Here is a 20,671-nt window from a genome sequence, read left to right as displayed (position 1 = left end):
ATATGTTCGTTAATATCTCTTTGGTTCATCATGTTCATACACTCGAACAGACAGAATGATAACCCTTTGGTAATTTGATGAAATAACATGCACACGAATTAGCAAACCTTTAGATAGTCACCCGTTAATGTACTCGCTCCAAAATTTGATACAATCTGGCAACAAAACCAATGATTTCATTTCACTTATCTAGCTGTGGCTTTTTTTAGTTATTGTGTTCACAAGCAAAGGGACGAACAGACAGACAAATTTCCGGAAGAAGGATTCGGTAGAAATCTACAGTTTGGGTTATACACATCCAAATCTCATTTATCTAGCTTGTTAAACAATTAAATAGATATAATTATTCTTAAAAAAATTTTTATTTTGTGAAGTTTAAGATGTGGAAATTTATAAAACTCTCGAGGACAAATTTTTTAACAATCACAATGCTTTCTCTTTAGATACTTCGCATACGATAAGGAGAGAATAAAAAAAAATTGCACAAATAGTCAAAATTCTAAGATGTTTCATAAATAATCGTCAAATATTCCCAAAATGCAAATTTGGTTTAAATATGATTTCCGAAATGGAAAGTAATTATTAAAACTCAATAGCCAGAGGAAGCATATTATTTAGTTTCGGTTATATTTAACCCCATGCACTCGGAAAAGTAATTCGATGTACAATTATTCACTTAATACATGGACTTATTTATTATACCAAAAAATAAATACATACAATTGTTTTAAGTTGAATTTCCATGACAAAATGAATCTACGTCTTTTTACCACTCTGTACACGTTTTTAACAATCAAAATTGAAAAATAAATAAATCAAATGTCAAAATGATGTACCGTCTTGAAGGGTAAGTCACCATCCGAGTGCAAAGGCTTAACAAATTATATCTTCTGCCACTTGCCATAACGCAGTTTAACTTTAATACAAAAACGGAATTTAATAAAAATTGCATAACCAGTTTAGAGAAATGTAGAAACGATAGACACAATTCATGACCTTTATTTGAACTTGAATGAATGGAATCCAAAATGTCAAACGTGGGCAGGAATATTTCATTAGTATGATTGATTTGTTGCCTCCCTAATCACAGAAGGTGTTTCATTTTTAAAACTTGTTAAAGTGTTTCTTAACCCTTTTTCGCTCAAGATCAAATGCACATGATTTTTTTCGCAACCCGAAATGGAAAAGAAAAATAAATTAAGTCCATGAAGCATAAATTAACAATAAAAAGAAAAAATAAATTTATTTATTTGAAAGATTTAAATAAATGTCTCGAATCGATTAATTATTCTTGATTACCTCTATTAACTGACCGAAAGAATAAATAGATAGGAGGGATATTAATGTTTTTAGGATCCCCTCTGGAAATAGAACTCACAGCTTAAAAGGTCTTTGTACAAAGAAATTATTCGAACAGAAGAGGGTTTTAACAGTTTTGCTCAAAATTTTCCTTTTCTATTTTTTCTCTTTTATTTTTAACAAAGCTATTTTCGAAAATATTTACATACCGTTTTCAAAATGAAAGATCTTTAAGTAACTGTAATAAAATATATTCTTGAATTTCAAGAGGAAAATACCCATTTCATTCCAATTTAAATTATCAGCTCGAGCACATGGGAAAATTATTATTATTAAAATTATTATTAAAAAATATATTATGCTTAGCGAGCATAACTCGTCCCGGAATCTTATTCGTAATGAGAAACACTCGTTAAGCGAAACAATTTGTTCTATAGATATCCATGTAAAACAGGACAATATGTTCCATTTCGAGAAAAATACTCAAACAAACTGAAAATAATGTCATTTATTATTCCTAATTCGTGCTTATTTTTTAAAGAAAATTGTCTTAAGACAGTCATCTTTCGCTACACCTCAGAATTTGATGAAAATGAGACGCAGCATTATCGTTAAATGAATTTGTAGAGCGCGTAGCTATAGCCTTAGCAGGGTAACGCTTCTCAACATACGATGCAATATTTTCCCATGCTTTCAATATCTTTCTTATTTCATTAGAAGGCTGTTGCTTAGTTGTGTATATTTTCATCCTCTTATGACCAAGTCTTTTTTGCAACTTTTAGCTGTATCACAGAATGCAGCTTCATAAGCTCTTCGTTAGTCTTAGCTATGCTCTTCGATTTGTTTGCTATTCATCTCTAGCCCCATAATCGTGGCCAATGATAAGATTTCAATGGTTAAGGCTCCTCTACAGGCACTTGTTCAAATCCCTCGGAGTCGCTTTTGAAAACGCTATCCGGTCAAAATTTCTTCCATATAGATACAGGTTTCTCTTCAAAGAAACATTCATTGCGGACTAATACAAGCTTATCCAGTATATAACGTCACGATATCTCTTCGACGCTCGTTCTGTGTAACATCTCTTGGTAAACTAGTCACTTCTTTGCATTTTCTTTTGTTCATTATGCGAAGTACTCGCTGAGCAAGGTTGATTGTATCTTCGTGGAAGATACTTCATCTTCTATATTTCTGCCTAACAATGAAAGTAAGAAAGAATTCTGCGTATTAATTGCTAAACCGATTTATTAAGCTGCGTATCGTATTAAAGTTAAAATGATAAAAAAGAATTATATTATCAGTCGTCAGGGTAGCGAAATATGTTTTAAATTTTTCTATTTTAAAATTTATTATTTAAACAAAAAATTTAAAAATGGGTTTTGTATATCAAATTTATTTTCCTTGAAATTAATATAACTCCAACATTTAAACTATCATAGAATTCTTATCTTCATCCAGGTTTAAAATGATTTGTGGGGGGGGGGAGTCAAATATCAAGTAAGCAATGCATGCTTCAGGTAAATTACACGAACTCACATTATATTAAGAAGAGAATTTTTCAGAATTAAAGATTGAATTAAAATTTTTATCAGAAAATGTGGGATTTCATATTTCGTGTTGAAAATACAGTATTTATAAGTTAATTAAATACACAAGAAGAAAGCTGCCTATTTCCTTTCTTTATAGCAGCTAATTCTATAATTCAGCAAAAATTTAATCTTATTTATAATCATATCGAAAGGAGGTATTTTATATATTTATTTTGTACATTACCCAGCTTTAGGGTTTATAAAATACAATTCAACTCTTCGATTTCTTTCATTTAACCCACCCATATTCCACTCCACCTCATCCCACCTGTCCGCCGACTGATGCCTCGAGTAACAATCTCCCAAAGAGGTTACCTAGTTTGTAAATAAATACAAAATTTGGCTCTCTGCCAGAATTCTCTCACTGAAGTTCATTGGGAAGTTGCTAAGTAAATAATTAGACACAGGCTATCCCTTATTTAGTGACACATGGAAAACTTGGAAGCGATTCCCATTTTTCGGGTTTCACCAGCCAATAGCGATCCAAAAAGGAAGCCATCGATTTTGGGAAGTGGTACAACCGCCTCTATTTTCTTCTGAAAGGAATAGCTCCACACTGCGTATAGAAAGCTAGTTGCTATTTATAGTAACACGGATGGACGCAGAGCTTACATTAGGTGAAAAAAACGCGTTTGCACATACAAGCCTTACTTTTTGATTTCTTTTTCACTTTTTCTTTATTTTAATCTTTCTGTCTGTTCTGCACTCTTTTAGCATTGTGTAAGAATATTTCTTCCTCTATGAAAGGAGAAGAGTATAAATGAAAGGCAGATGCACGAGAAATCAAAGACATAAGATCATTTTATTTTTCTTATGAAGATTCAGATTACGATGTTGAAAAAAAAGATTTTATAGAAAGAGACAAAGATAGATATTATATTTTGTCAATTATTTATAAGATTTTTGCATGAGAATTAATAAATAAACTTATTACACTTTAAAACGATAGATAGAGGAAGGTGATTATACGATTATAAATTGTATATTTTATATGAGAATTAATAAATGAACTTTGTGTTAAATATTTTATTTAGTAGACGATTCAATTTCATATTTTTTTATTAATTAATGGAAAATTCTTTTTAAAATTCATTTTACATTCATTCTACAAATAGTAGCGGAGAATATATTTATGTTTAAACCAACGAGAGTATATATACAAATATATAAAAGAGTATGTATAATAAAAAAAGCAGAAAACTCCCCATTTTTGTTTTCATATGTTCTTCTGTAAATATTTAAAAGCTTTTATGGTTTCAATTTAAAAGAGCAGAATAAAGACTATGATTTTTTTTCTATATTCGAATTATTTTTGAAAGAAAACGGTGTAAACTCGTTATTATTGCAAACAGTTCAATGTAAAAAAACTAAATAATTGTCTTTAGTAGTATATTAATCTTTCGTTTTTCTTTTAAAATATGAATTTATATTCTACGCTATGTATTGTTAAAATAATTTTTTCATACTTGCTGTTAGTTATGTAAGAGTGCTTAGAAACACAAGAAAAAATGACTATTCTTAAAGCTAAATTTTTCAGTTTGTTTACGTTTACAGTAAAGACTTTTTTTCTTAAAGCAATCGATTATGAAAAATTAATAATTTTATAAATGGGTTAACATACAGCATAAAAGTATCCGTATCCCTATTATTAGAGTCATTGCGATTCCTGATCAATTAATTAGTAATTAAATAGAAGAAGTAATTGTAAAAAGTGACTCAAATTGAAATACAAATTATGTGAAACTATAAGACATATACATATAAAGTCAAAAATACGAATGAAGTTTAAAAATACAAACATAAAGTAAAAATAAAACACAAAAAATGTTTTCATGAACTACAAAAAATATCAGAAACAGCGAAAAACAAATGCCCGACATAATAAAATGTGAAAAAATAAGGGAAAATCTATGCAAATAGAATAATAGTGCATCTACGTAATTATAAACGAGGTTAATACACTGATTAGCATTCTATTCAAGCTGGAAAAGCTGGTTGTTGATATTGTCGACAATGTTTTGTATTTTGGACCATAGAGAATAATAATATTATTATAAAACTTAATATATCCCCCTTGAAAGAGGGTTATCTCACATCTCTTCTTAATAATATGAAAGTGCCAACAAAAATGCTATAAAATATCTTCTATTGTTGAAGTGCCGAGAAATTGTACACAATGCAAAATAACAATTAAGCATAATAAGTTAACTTGAGGAAATTGAATCTCAGTAGGAAAAAATTAGATTGTCGCATCAAAATACCATTTAGAGTCCCTTATATAATAGTAGAGTAAACAAATTAGATCTCGATTCATAACATGCATCCTATATCAATGCTATTAGGTAAACACAAGCTAATTGCGCTTTCTAATAATAAGTACATGATTATTGCAGATAGCATTGCTGTGTTACGCAAGTCTAACACCGAAATACTTTGATGGCTTTCGTACAGTCTGTGGGTTTCAATACTCGTAATTTAGAAAGCATTAGGATCTATTGATTACAGACGAAATGGTGTGTTAACACAAATTTTATATCAAAGATATTTCGATGTAAAATAATGTTTAGAATCAACAACTATGCAATTAAAGAATCTTCATTTCAATTTCTTTGATGAAGTAAAAGTAATATGCATGAAAAAGGTTAAATAAAACTCTTTCGTAGTTTTCTAGAAGTTTTTTTTCATTCATTATTGCTCATTGAAATATTCAACAAACATTTTAAAAATATTGATTCACATTTAATTAAAATAGATGGACGTTCATCTCTTTTATGTTCATTTCTAGATAGGATAGATATAATATAAATATGTAATACAAATGTACTAATATAAATATCCTAAATGTTAGATTGATTTTAGAAAGCAACCATTTGACCTAAGATTGGATGAAAACAAATGCATTCAAATCTATATGGGCTGAATTAATTAAAAATGAGTTTTTTAGTAAAATGTCTCATATTATACCGTATAACATATATTATCTAGATTTTTCTTTATAGTCTTTTTATTCTAAGTTTGTCTAAAGAGGCCAAATACCAATTTTCACATATTTAAATCAATAACAGTAAATCAATCTGAAAAAGTGGAGTTTCTTTATCTGTAAATTAGCGACTCTATCGAATAATATAACATATTTTACTAACTTTATTGCTCGACATCGCTTGAGAGAGATACAAGGTCATCTTTACTTTGATTAATTCTTTTATTAGAAGTCTTTTCTACACATACAAGGTTTTAGTATACACTAGACGCAATCGAGAAGACGCTGGAAATGCAATTGCTTAGATCCCTATTTTATATAGTTCATTCAATTAATAATTTTAATCTAAGAATTTGTCATAATAATTTCCCATTCTTTATTAAATATCTTGAATAATAATTGTTTTTAAAAGTTGAAGAAAGGATTAGGTATCTACAGATAGAGTTTAGAATTGAATGTGCATCTTTCATGCTTTTATTGTTCACCGTTCCGGAGAAGTAACTGTGGAAGGCAGCCTTTTCTGTATTATGTTACAAATTGTTCTTAATTAAGATTTGTTTAAACGAATATTAATTCGTTTAATTAAAAATATATATATTAAATTAATTTGGTACAAAGTTTTTTTAAATATAAATAGATGGTTGACAAAAGTGGAAGGCTTTAAGAAGTTGACTATGTAAGAGAATTGCAGGCTTCTGATTCCAGAAGCCAATTTCATTCAATCATACTATATTATTAATCCTAAATATACTACTGATAAATTATTATAAAGATAGGCTTATTCAGTTTCTACGATGCAAATAGTGGACAAAACACGTCATCTACGAGTTTTCTCGTAGCTAGCAGGAAACGTTTTAACAATTTTTCTTCCACTTTCAAAATTTATTTCTTAAATAAGTGCCCTAAGCAAGCAAGCATGCATTGTCTAAAATCAACATCTGATCAAAGTTAAGCATCTTTAACCTAAAGGTTTCAGACGTAAAGAATCTCTTAAAAATACTTCCAAGCCATTGTAGATAAATAAAGTGCACAGAATAGCGTCCAATCTCATTTGATTCCTTTCGCTATTTCCAACGAAATCTTTCTGAGCTGCTTATCTCAACTGAAATCTCCATCTGTGCGACCTAATCTTTTTTTCATAGAAATAAAGACGTATAAGCGAAAAAATTCCTCCAATTTGCTGAAGATGTGTCAGGATCTTCCCCATTCCAGGAGATAGAATAAAAAACAATAAGAGAGGAGGGGAGCATTTTCTCTCATATATTTCCAATTTGTACGAGAGGAAAAGTCTCCAAAAAGGGGGGGGGAGGGAATAACGCTAGTATTTCGAAAATATAATCGCCGATCGATTTTGCAGCGTCCAAGTTCCTATGGATTCCCGCCATTTTATAAACAAAGTGACAGAATGCAGATTTTTCTGTTTCCCGGATTGACATCACTTTCATAGTTGTATATGTCAATCACTTCAGAAAAGACCTAGAATTGCATTTATATCCTAGGCATTTTGAAAAACTGATGCCTACGTTATATACTAAGCTTTCGTAGTCTTTCTCATCAGGCCATCAGATTTAGCTTAAAAGCATATTTAGTCCCTTCCTGTGAAAGAAAAAATGCTCTACGACCCCAATCGTACGTAACAATAAAAAAGGAAAACCAGCGAGAATATTCTTCCCTCGACCTTCTTGTATATTTACACAATATGGCCCGTTTTGTGATAAATTTCTTAGCAATTTGCCAATATGTATTTTGCCATTGCATTTCTTTCCAATATGCATTTTGTACCTCCTCCCTTAGATCGATTGCGTTAATATTAAACACAGATCTATCTGGTGATAATTCCATATCACAAACATCATACATCTAGTTCGTTGCATTTTTCAGCTATTGTATTCACACATGTGCGAATAGACAGCCAATTTTGGTGTAATGACCACATACCAAATTTCATCCATCCAACTTGCTGTGTGTTTGAGTCACTTTATTCACAAGCAGACATAGTTCTAAAAATGGTGTCTTTGATATCATGGAAATATAAAACGTGTGGATTCGTCAAAATCCCAAAATCGAATTTTCTTTTGACGACTATAAGCCTTTATACATTATATACTTCATATTCGAGAAAGTAAAACGTCTCGTTATGAAGCTATATCAGGGCGAGAAGTCTCATAAGATCATGTAACGGTCAGATGAGGAGAATAGCACTTGAGTCGACACCCTACTCTCGAAACTTTCGCACCAGATCACTCAAAAAACATTTGACCTACGACGTATATTTAGTGTGGTCCAGGTCTGTACACGCGGAGAATCTTTAGTAGAATTAAATCTCGAACCTGAAATCCTCCGGCCCCTACGCCGAAACATTACCACTAGGCCACCGCGACCCGTACTAGAAAGTAAAAGGGAATGTAGCATTAAATAATGGTTAGCAACTGGTAATTCAATTTTATCTATTTCAAAGTTTTAATGAAATTGTTCATAACTTCCTGAATCATATTTTATTAATTAATAATGAAGAATCTGATTGATGCAAGAGCTGTGAATAATTTCATTACTCACAAAATTGCAGTATGTGGCTCCTTCTAGGATCTAGACTCTTAATTAAAGAAGCTCTGCTATATAGTAAGCACTATTGGGACATTTATAGTTACTCTGAAATTTTATATTTTTGCAGCTATAAATACGATGAATTAAAATTCTATACTTTTCCTAAATCGAGAACAGAATTTTCTTAAGTATTCAAATTTTAAATATTACTCAATCTTTTTTTCTCAATAAAATAGAATTTGTTAGAAGTTTATAGGGTGTTGAAAACTGCTTTTTAATATAAACAATAGAAACTCTTTGTATTTTATTTTAAAATAGTTTTTCCGTCTTAAAAAAATATCAACTTACGAATTGAAATCTCTATATCCAAGTGAAGTAAGAAATTTCAATTCCATTTTTGCTATTTCAATAAGCAATTTATGCAATATAGTGTTTCAACTAAAATTGCAATAAAAGCTTTTTTTAAAAATTCATACTTTATACGAGTCTAAAATAAAGATGAAAAAAAACAAAGAAGAAATACAATGTTTAAATGCAATGGTTTTAATCACATGCGAGTCATATTACTATTCGATTTAACAATATATTGTCAATGAAATTAGCTAGAGTTAAATTTTACAACAACGCGTAGGTTTAATTTGACCTTTACGTATACGCAAAACATACCGACGAGCCACCTTTCATTTCGAAATCAAGTATAATTTCCATTCGAACAGCAGTCAACAACTGTGCGTGTTCTAAAAGTTAATGAATGAAATAGATGCAGTTTGCGTTTGTCATTGAAACATCTTGTAGTGCTTGAGCCGCGCACATGCGGAAAGGTTAAAGGTAGGAAGATATTTACACTATTTCCCTCCTTCGCATCTGGGTCATTCACAAAGTCAGAGAATGGATTGAAAGCCATTTTTGGTAACAAGATTAAATGGCTTATTTCCGCGGACATAACATCAAGTAAGGATACTTTCTTTACTTCAAAAATTAAGCTTTATCTTTATAAAATTATCTCTGATCGAAGTTTAAGCAAAATATTATAGCTCCCATTTTTATCATTAATTACTTCAGCATGTAAACGGAAAAATGGGATGCAAGTAAAAAATGATTGCAGCAGATATAAAATTGCTCATCGACGACAAAATAGATAATGATAAAAAAAAGTATGTTCAATATAGATGTTAAATAGGGTCAGATCTAATATCTTTAACTTTTTTTAAAATAATCAATCTTTAAGATTGATCATTTTAATTCAAAATCATCAAGATGTCCAATGATTTTAAAAGCAACATATCTTCTCGAATAGGAATTGGTTAAAAATAACCAATCGTAGACTGAATGTGACGTGAATTACTCTCCCCTTCCTATTTATCTTTTATTGGAGACTTTATTACAGGGCTACTTATTGCACAGCTTGTCTTTACTGATATGGTTATGTACAATTTCAAATCTCCTGCTCTCTTAATCCGCGATTTATTACCTTGTTGGAAGTTCGTTTATTTTCTACACATCTTACGATTCCCGCAAGCTAGTGGATTTATCTAATGCTTTTAAAGATGAGTTATGCTGTGCTACTACTGCGTTGTTTATAAATAACAATTCGTTTCATTGCAGATTGATTTGGAATTATTTGCAATCGCGTATCTATTTCAAATGAATTAAAGGACCAATTGAGGATTTGGGAACCAAGTTAATAATAAACATGCATGGATCGCTTTTTTTAGTATAGAAATTACTAATATTCGAGTGAGAAAGAGAATTTTAGACTTGGTATTTTCGATTAATGCACAAAGGAAATATTAACTTTTATTTATTTATTTCTTTCCGGAATCACTTCAATATAAGTTTATTTTTGAAGATTTTATATATCATCAAAAAGAAACGTGAGGTGCATGGGATAATTCACAAAAATATATCTATTACAAAATGATCAATTTCCTCCATTTTTTATTTACTTTTTACTTCCTAATACAATATGAAGCATGCTATAAGAAAATATTTTAATCGTTAAAAATTCGACCTCTGGACTTTAGCAAGTGTCCGAATAAACATTACTTTATCATACATTTTTATTTGACTTCTTTTTTTCGTGTTTAAATGATTTTTAACTCACTAACTCATAGTTTTGAAATTTCGTGCATTTCTTTGTTAACGATGGCTATAGGCTATTTAAATATTTTCAGACCTTAAGCATCCATTAATTGTTCAATTTCATTGAATTTTGATACTGTAGACCTGGTACTAACTTGTAAATTTGAGAAATATTAACTTCAAGATTTTATATTAATTCTAATAATAAATTAAGCCCTAAAATCTAGAAAATAAAAACATTCTACTTTTTAGTATATTAATTAAAAAAATTAACACATTTCCGTTGGAGTTATGTTTCTCTTACGTAATCACAAAAACACAACAAATTAGACAGATAAAGTTCGGTATGTGGTTTCTACATAAAATTTGTATATTTTCTTTAAATAAAATGCGTTTACAGGCCTTTTTGTTCCTGTTGGTGCATTTCAACCCTGTAAAACATAAATGCAACGAGCTAGATAGACGAAATTTGCTATATTATTTTAATACCAATTTAGAATGGTCACGTTTATGTTTGAGCCAAATTCACCGAAGGACTTGCAGTGTTTTTCTTTGTTAACGTGCGTATATATTTAATTGATGAATATCTCTGTCTATTGATGAATAACACGATAATTCATAAACACAGTAAGCTATATAAATGAAATTCGGTACATGCTCTTGGCACCAAAATTAGAGAAAAGTATCAAATTTTGGATGCAGCCGATCAAAACAAAGAGGTACAAAATGTATCGTCAGTTTTCTTCGCTCTAATTGGAAATGTAATTCAAAACACGCCATCTAGTGCATGATTAAATCGAGGTGCAGTAATTGCGCTTTTTTAATATGATAATAAAATAATAAGGCTCTGAATGCTGATTTCAATATAAAAAATCCATATATGGCATTTTGGATGCTGTTGTACTTTTGTGTTGAGAGTTATAAATATAACTTCGTAATTAATATTCACTAAATATACTTTAGGATAAATTTATTGTCTCCATGTACGATTTTTCTCAAAGCAAGAGGAATAGTTAAGCCAGGGAGAGATTGAAGGATAGTTAGATGTACTTAGAAGCCATCGCATCTAAGCGCAGTAATTATGATACAAATACCAGTCTAAAAAGTTATAGCCGGCCTTTGATGTGATTCCATGCACTTGTGATTGAATAACGGCACTATAAACTGTATCATTTTGTTGTTTGCTGTTAGGCTTCTCACAGAAAACATGGACAGCCGGCGACTACAGCTGGCTGCAATATTGAAAAGAAGACCAACAGCAAAAGGATGTAGTTTATACTTGTTTTATTCTTTTTTCTCATTGCATTATTTTCATTATTTGGCAAAACCCATCAGTCTTTAACTAATGTCATAAAATTCCAACAGAATTTTCCGTATAGATATACTCCTTTCCATGTACTAATTATACTCATTATTTTGGTGTCTGAGCTTGAAAATAACTTATTTTCATATTTGATTATTTGAATTGATTCCTTTATTGTGCAAAAGTTTCAACTAGTATTCGACTTAGTCCAATTTTTGATACATTTCTTACAGTTCTGAAAAATATTTCACTTTTATTAAAAATTGGATAGTAATTTTGGAATAAAACGTTACAAAATATATTAATTTTCGCAAATGGTAAGATAAAACCAAGAGCAAATCCATTAAATTAAACTAGTTGTTTAAGCTTAAACGAGGAACATACATTATTATAACGCATATATAAATGGAGGAGGAGTTCTTGGAAAATGATTATAATTAATAGGATCTTTGTCTTTTCATCATCGTCACCGTACCCTAAATCTAAGCTCGATAATAAATTAGAGCAGTAAGTCACCTTAAAAGGTTAATGCAATTTGAAGCCCTGTCTTCTCAAGTATATATTCTACAGCCAAAGCCTATAACTTAATATTCAATCTTAAAGCGATAAAGCTTTTAATAGTATTCGTTTAAAATTTATTGTATGGTATTAGCATGCCCCACATAACCTTGTTAATGCTGCTAATACTTCGAGGCAAGAATGGTACTACAACTTTTAACTTGTAAACTTAATTGTAATATCTAAAAGCATTTACATCGTTAATGCCTTTTTCTCGGTAATTTCAAAAGCTGTTGCACCCCGAGGGAATAAGATAATTCCAGTAAAAGCAACAACTCAATTACTATAATCCTATTGATTATGGATTGCAAGTTTGTCACAGGAAGATTATTCATTTTTTGGCTGTGGTAACCACTATGCTTTAAAATAATCTCATTTTCTGACCAATTCGCTAGAAAGAGTTATGCCAATTTATATCCTTTATTAAAAAAAAAAAAAGTACAGCATTTAAAAAAAATGATTTTTTTTTCTTTTCGCACCTGTATTAAAATTTGCTTGAGCTGCATAATGATATCGATTCGGTAGGAAATCGAAATGTGGTTGGGTATATACACGACTGTATTGGGTGCAAGCAAGTATTACTGATTGTTCCTCCCGGGTTTACTTCCGGGTACAGGGGAACCAAAAGCTCCCATTCTTGTGGTAGGTACGTGAACGTAATGACAAGCTCCACTTAAAGGTCAAATGTTAGAAAGTATCGATTTTTTTCCTCGTGACATTTCCGTGCATTTTGGGTCGCTCGTCACTTGACCTTTCGGCGTCGGCGCCGCCTACACTAGCAACTTCGAAGAAAATGCGCCGCGAAGGCATTTCATTCATATTTGGTTGTGGGGGCGTGCCTTTACGCGCCTTACTACGAGGCATCGATCTCATTATTATTACGAAATGGACCTCACCACCGCTCTACCCCTTTGCGCCTTTTCTTACCCACACGGTTACAATCACAAACTCTCTCTTTCTCTTCTCACACAGCTCTAGAGATCTTTTTAACCGCACGAAAATTTCTCTCTCCCACTTTCGCCGCCATCTCCACGAGAAAACCTCAAATTGTCTTTCCAAAACCTGCCCCCCCCCCCTTTTTTTTTTCTCTTGCTCGCTCGTTCTCTTGTTTATTTCCGGCTCGCAGGAGAAAATATCTTGGCGTACTTGCCGTGTTGCTTGTTGTAGACTAAAAGAAGGGGAGAAAAAGGTGCATCGAAAAAAACTTTCAAAATCGGATTTTCGTAAATTTAGAAAGTGGCTCTCTACTTATGATCACGTGATGCAATTCTGGGAGGCAGCAGGATCGAGAGGAAGAAAATGGAAGAGAGGAATGACATTTCTTAAGAAAAAAACTTGTATAAGATAATGCATGCTTAGCTTTCGCGTTAGCAATTAATTGTTGCATGCAAGAGAATTCCAAATAAATGTTTGGAGAATTAACGTCTTCATACATGAATTTCCACAAATGTATAATTAATTTTATGGTTAGAATCTTGTCCCTATCCGTATAAGAATGTGTTAGACTTGGAGGGTTCTATTCAATTTCTTTTCTTTAAAATGAATTGCTTTTAATGATTAAATTGCAGCTTTCTCTCTTAACAAATTCTGTAACTGAGATCACTGGGGAACTTCTTTAGTGCTCAAGAAAAAATTGATACTTGATGAGGAAAATTGATTTGACATAGACTGTTTTTTATGATCTTGATTAAGAGACGCCATTGATAAAGTGTAGCAATTCTATAAAATAGAAGAGAGGAGGAATGACCTTCTTTTAAGAAAGGAAATTTGTGTAAGGTGATGAAGGTGCGCTGCTTTCATTAGCAATGAATGGGGACGCTTCCAACTGTTATTTCCAAAAAAATTCTCTTGAGAATCAAACTTCTAATGCATAAACTTCCTCTAATGTATGGCCTTTTCAATGAATTTTAGAACTTTAATTAATTATTGTCTAAGTAGTTTTGGTGTTCCCTAAAAGGTCGTTTACGAAGTTTAAGGGTAAGTCAGGCACATAGAAAAAAAAGAGAGGGGGTTGCAACAGAGCATGGAATCGGAAATATAAGGGAGACTATAAGGGACTATTTGTCAGTGATTTAAGTTAAAGAAAAAGATACATCACATAAAGTGCGTTACAAAAGTTTAATAGAAAAAAATTTACAATATCACAACAACTCATTTGCAAGAATGCAAGCACGCTTAACATGCATTGTTTCAGAAAGACACGCACTTACTTAAACTATAGAGATGGCTTAAATGAATAACCGAACTTAAAAATTTATATTTTCAAAACTATTATACCTAATATAAACAGCGATATGAAAATAAAGAAAAGAATCCAAAATTTTGTTTTCAACATCGCTGGACAGGTGGTAATTATCTAAACATGTTTGAAAAATGGTTATTTTACCAACTGCATGAAAAGAGTACGAATTATAAATATCAACAAGATGGGTGTCCATCCTATTGAGGTTTATATGTTCAATGCCTACGTAAATGAGGAGGTACCACAACGATGAACTAGACGCGCAGGAAACACTGATTTACCCTACGCCGCATGCCACCACGATTCCGGGATTTCTCTTAATGCTATTTCTGCACATGGGATTACACCGAAGATCTTATTTATAAGTTTTTATTGCAGAAAACAGTCAATAAAGAACATATTAATGCTATTTCTGCACATGGGATTACACCGACCTTATTTATAAGTTTTCATTGCCGAAAGCAGTCAATAAAGAACGTATTGATGTTATTTCTGTACATGGGATTACATCGAAGACCTTATTTATAAGTTTTCATTGCCGAAAACAGTCAATAAAGAATGCATTAATGCTGCATTAAACAGAACTTGCAGTATCAAACTTTATATTGCATGAAGCGATCTTATCCAAAGATTAGATGTTTGGCATGTTACAAAAGGCTCGCGTATCGAACATAACATTGTAACATTAAACATAATTGGAGTGTTTTTCTTTATTTTCATATATCACTGATTATATTGTGTGCAATAATTTTGAAAATATTAATATTTAATATCCGGTCATTCATTTATACTCACTCTGCATTTTAAATTTCAATTATTGAAACAGTTGTCTACTACTTGCCATTATTTTATCTGTGATTATGTTTACGATATGTAATATATTTTCTTTTACTTAATTTCCTGACAAAGAACACCCTGTGTCATCTCCCTTTACGCTTTTGATCCTTTTATCTCCTAATATGTATAAATCAAATTTTAGAACAGTCTGCACATATAGGATGCCTATAAATTATTTTTACAACTTTAGACTTTAATAACTTTAAAAAATATAATGGACAATAGAAAATGATTTTCAATATCAAGATATATAGATAGATAGTTCATATAGATAGTTTTTTAAGATTTTTTTTTAATTATATTATCTAAACAACGCAGAATTGAAGAAAATGTGGACGTCATTGGAGAAAGCTCAGTGTAGCCTGGTTCATGGAAAATAAGTTCAATATCTAAATGCAACGCAATTTTCGGACATAGTATGGAAAAGAACTACCGTCCTCAGAAACTATTCACGCTTGGTATAAGAACCAAAAAATTACGGACCTACAAGATCTGAAAACACGCAGTTCTCAGTGCATTTGACCGTATCACTGTAATGTTGTTGAAGTGTACAGGAAAGAAATTGAACACCAACTGGACGTTGTCCATTCACTAGGAATTCATCTATTGTCGTATATGAATAACGGAATGAAACTTTAGGAGTTTTTGTCAAAACCTATTGTTGCATTTAGTGCAACTTTAAAGTTATTAAATTCTAAATTTGTAAAAATAGTGTATGGGCATTTGGTACTATCAGCGTACGGCGATATTTTGCGATTAGTAGTATAAACTGTGTTACTTCACAGCAGCTTTCTTGTAGATGTCGTGCCGAAAAATATTTTTTTAATATTGTTAAAACTAAAAGAAAACTTGCACCACTACTAAATATGCATCATTAAAAAGATGATGTTCTTGATTTTTGTTCTAAATGTACCAACAATTAATAATGCTTATTCATACCTTAAGTGTACTGGTTTTGAGATAAAAACTTTATTTTTTTCTGATTGAATGTAAAAAATACTGATTTTAGTTCAACAAAGTAACATTGAAATTATAATGCAAAGAAGTTTTCCAAATGCATTTTCTCCATTTCTATTGAGCTATCGTCTTCACAGACAGGCAAAAATGGTTACGAGTGTTTTTTTAACCGATAGTGAAGAAGACAAAACAAATGAATACAACCTAAAACATTATCATACTCTCTAAGCAAACCTCTTGACGAATTTGGTTCCAAATGAGATACATATCTATACTTTAAATGTGAGTGGATTTCGGTTAAAATTTGATAGAAATGAAATTAAAATTTGAAGCACAGATCATGTAACAAATTTCATCTGTCTGGCACAAAGCGTGTTTTAATTATTGGTAAACGGGCAGACATCCTTTCAAAAATGTATTTTTCAGATTCAGGAGAGTCTGAAGCATAAGGGTTCGTCAAAATCTCGGGTTCGAATTTTTTGACGATTAAAATACTTTTTCTTTGTATACTTCGTATATGAGAAGATTAAAAGAGATTAGAAGGTATCTTTTCACATACTGTATCAAATATCAACCAAAGTATGTGATAGGTTCTTTAGAAAAACAAATATAATTCTTACCTTGCTGTCCAAATGTTTTTATTAAACGAGTTCCAAAGATCTAAAATGTAAAGATTTTTAAGATATTAAATTTCTTTGTTTATTTTTAATAATCTACCAATTTTATGCTAAATCATATTTTTTAAGCACCTCGTAAAAAAATTTTAACCAAAAAGTAGAGTCCGGGAGTTTCAAAAGTCCACGAAGCTCTGGTGCAAAAGAATAGAATAGACTTTTTCATTGCTCAATGTCACTAGGATTGAGCCACGTCATAGCATCCTATCGATAGGAGGGGTTTCAGTACTGGTCAATTTAACCTTCCCCCAACAACACCCTACTTCGAAAACACATCGTGAAGTTTACTTTAGTGAGTCATCCAAAATGTTTCCGGAAATCGTTCATTTCCTGTGGAAACTTCTATGGAGATGGAATGGTCTTGCTTATTTCTGTATAAAGATCACATGGATTTGTATAGTAGATCATGAGATCTTTAGACGTTTCTAAGAGCTCTAGATCTTGTTAAAAGGAAAGTGTTACACTAGAGCTTGTTAAAAGGAAATTTTGTAAATTTAATAAAGAATTTATAGATAGCTTTCACAAATTACCAAATACTGCTTACTTCTCGTGCAAAACGATGTTGTCAGTTCTTGCAATTTTAAATATTGGATTGATTTCTGTCTATATATTAAATTGAACTGTATCTAACGTATGTATTAAATTGGATTGATGTTGCGATGTATTATTATAGTTGATTGATTTTACCTAAATCAGTGTTGTTCTACAGGATAATCAGTTTAATGCATTCTACAAATACAGTGGTAGTTAAATTTCCAACATGTGTGTTAAATAAAAAAATTTCCGATGGATGTGTTGAATTGGATTGATACAGTGATTAAAACTGAATTTTCCATTTGGAATTCGGCAAGTTAATTTTTTTATATAAGAACCATAGCGAGATTGAATATTAAAACCTCACAGCTTTAATATTTTTTTCTAATTTCGGTTTGCGTAAAAAGCTAATTTTTCTAGAAACTTGAATTTAATAAAAAAAAAACCCTGCCCCTAATCGAAAAAATACTAGATATCGCTTGCTTCTAATATCAAAAGCATTAATATTTATATTCTAACTGTATTTCAAATATTTCATAGGTTACGATCAATATGTTAAAGGAAGGCATTTTATATTGTTTAATTTGTCTTTCGCTAAGTTGGAATTGTTTAAATAAAATAAAAGCTAATAAATTGCAAAATAAAATGTCTGGATTGTTAAAACTCTAGAGTCATTTCACCCCAATACCATTTTTGAAAAAATTCTTTTGGAAAAAAAAGGGAACTGTTTAAAGGCTAGCAAATTCTTTCTGAATCTAAACTTAGTAAAAAAACAATACCTATAACTAGTACTAAATTGCAATTACCCGATAGAACGATTTTGGCTATAGAGTTGGGTGTTTCTAGTCCGAAACGCGATTCCACCGAAGAATCGGCGTATAAATGTACCTGAGGCATGCTAAATCCGCCAGGATCAAATTACCTTCCATTGAAGAAAAAGAGGGTGTGTCGCTTCAGGTGTCTTCCTTGTTATCCTGCCATAGTTCAAAATTACATGATCCGTCCATAAACAGCCCTCAATATTGATTCTAAACGGATCGAAACTAAGCAAACTAAATGAATAATACTACTCACCTTGAAGTCTTCTTAAAATAAGTTATTCTGATATAAATCTGAATTGCAAAATAAATATCAAAACATACTATACAACATGAGGTTGGAACTTAAAAAGCAATAGACGCTCCGACTTTAAAGAACAATTGTATGGAAATTGAGGAACACAATCGATTTAGAAAACATTCGTTGGTACTCGAATGAAACCCTTCAACATTTTTTATTCGCAAACTAAAAAAACAATCAATTACCGTGAAGTCACAGAAATGAAAAAGAAATTTAAAAAATAAAACATTTCGGGGGTACACGTTCATGTATTACTGATAGCAATGCAATTGAAACTATATGAGGTGCGCCATCTGGTAGTGAATATGAGAAAAAATTATTTCAAGCATCCTTTGCAAAAACATACTTTTATTATTGTCATAAAAAGTAGAAAATAGTTTTTTTCGCCAATAATATGAAAGTCAAAACAAATTCACAAACGTCTGATGAGCTGAAAACAATAAATACTGTATAGAAATTAATCTGCAGTGAATTTCATATGGAAAAAAAATTTTAAGCATTCAATAAAATTTAAATATTTTGTAATTGTGTTTAAAATGCCAATATCTAATTTTCTATGATTTTTCTAATCTAACTTTTTAGGATTTTGCTTTGACATCCATATTTTAGATAAAATAATGTTTTTTCTTTTTTTTTAATTTTATAATACGTTAATAAAAGCTTACTTAAAAATTCTATTATTTTTTCAATTGTGTATATACGGTTATGTGAGTCATTTTTTGATAAAATCAACTTTGAGATTACAAAACAAAATATGCAACTCTGAAATAACCATTAGGAGGAAATAGTAAAGTTCTGAGAACTAATATTTACCTACCATCCTATAAAGTAATACTCTTAGTTTAAAACTTTGGAGACTACCGAGAGTATCCACAAAAACATCAATAATTCGTCTGAGAGGAAAGCTAAGCATTACTTACATCAATGCTAAGCATCACTTACTTAAAATCAATAGCATTACAAAAGATGTCGGTCTATTTTAAAGTTTGCCAATGCCTTTGTAGTGTAAATAAAACTGTCTAGGCCTCTTAACTTGTTGGAGCCAAATGCCTCGTCCACCAAATGCATATAATCTGAAACTGACCCTAGGGTCGTTGAGAAACAACGACGCTTGGACATGGATAAATACTAATCTGTTTGGTTTTATAATATTTTTATGCAATTTAGGTTAAACTAAAAACTTGAGATTTGTGAAAAAGCATGATGTGAGAGGAAAATAGAGTATTGCAAACAGTCTAGACTAATTTCCAATTGTCGGTGTTTTAGTTTTATCAACTTCTTGTTTGAAAGCAACACTAGGGCTATTTTGGAAGATGGTTTTCAATTTTGAACAGACGAAAATGGTGCTTGAACTGGTACCCACTCTGCAAGCTTCCGTACCACACAGAGAAAGGAAGTTTAACCGACAATGTCACATTTAACGTGCACCAAGCCAGCTTAGACGACGCATCCTTGGTGGTATCGGGTTCTAATCTAAAATCTTCAAGTTCTCGGTCGAGATCTTACCACCAGACCAATGCATTTCTTCCAAACACGTAGACTTTTAATTTCTTTTGCACCGCGAAAAACAGAAGTCAGTGAAATAATAATGATCAAGACATAATTTTACACACAAAATCTAATAAATAAAATTGATGTGGATTATAGCCGTCCAAATATATTTGAAAAATTCCAGGAATTTGAAGCAAAATCTAAAAATGAAAAATTATTTTTATATGCTGCTATTTGTCTTCATTTCTTTCAGTTTTATAAAGGAGGAAATTTGTAACCGAGTTTTTTATTCACTTCCTCAAATGCTAGAAATTTTCGTTTCAATACACTTTTCTATCCTTGATTATAGTGTTCTATTTGAGTACTTTTATCAGTTAATACATAACTTTAATTGAACCCTGACTCTGTACCAATGCTACTGTGGCATATTCCAGAGATAATTTAAAATAAAAATAATTTATATTT

The 20,671-nt window shown here is 31.0% G+C and overlaps 2 protein-coding genes across 3 annotated transcripts in view; one reads left to right on the top strand and one right to left on the bottom strand.

Moving 5' to 3' along the window:
• LOC129960359 (uncharacterized) overlaps positions 1–20,671 on the bottom strand; it is a 163,211-nt gene that overhangs the window by 70,169 nt on the left and 72,371 nt on the right. The gene's annotated exons all lie outside the window — the stretch shown is intronic.
• Positions 9,213–20,671, top strand: part of LOC129960360 (uracil-DNA glycosylase-like) — a 148,891-nt gene continuing 137,432 nt past the window's right edge. The window contains exon 1 of the mRNA XM_056073763.1: positions 9,213–9,360. The gene's annotated coding sequence lies outside the window, so the exon portion shown is untranslated. The remainder of the gene's footprint in view (positions 9,361–20,671) is intronic.

This window comes from Argiope bruennichi, chromosome X2 (assembly GCF_947563725.1).
Source record: "Argiope bruennichi chromosome X2, qqArgBrue1.1, whole genome shotgun sequence".
Taxonomy (NCBI): Eukaryota; Metazoa; Arthropoda; class Arachnida; order Araneae; family Araneidae; genus Argiope; species Argiope bruennichi.
Note: the sequence above shows the minus strand (reverse complement) of the source record. Positions and strands in the feature narration are given on the sequence as shown.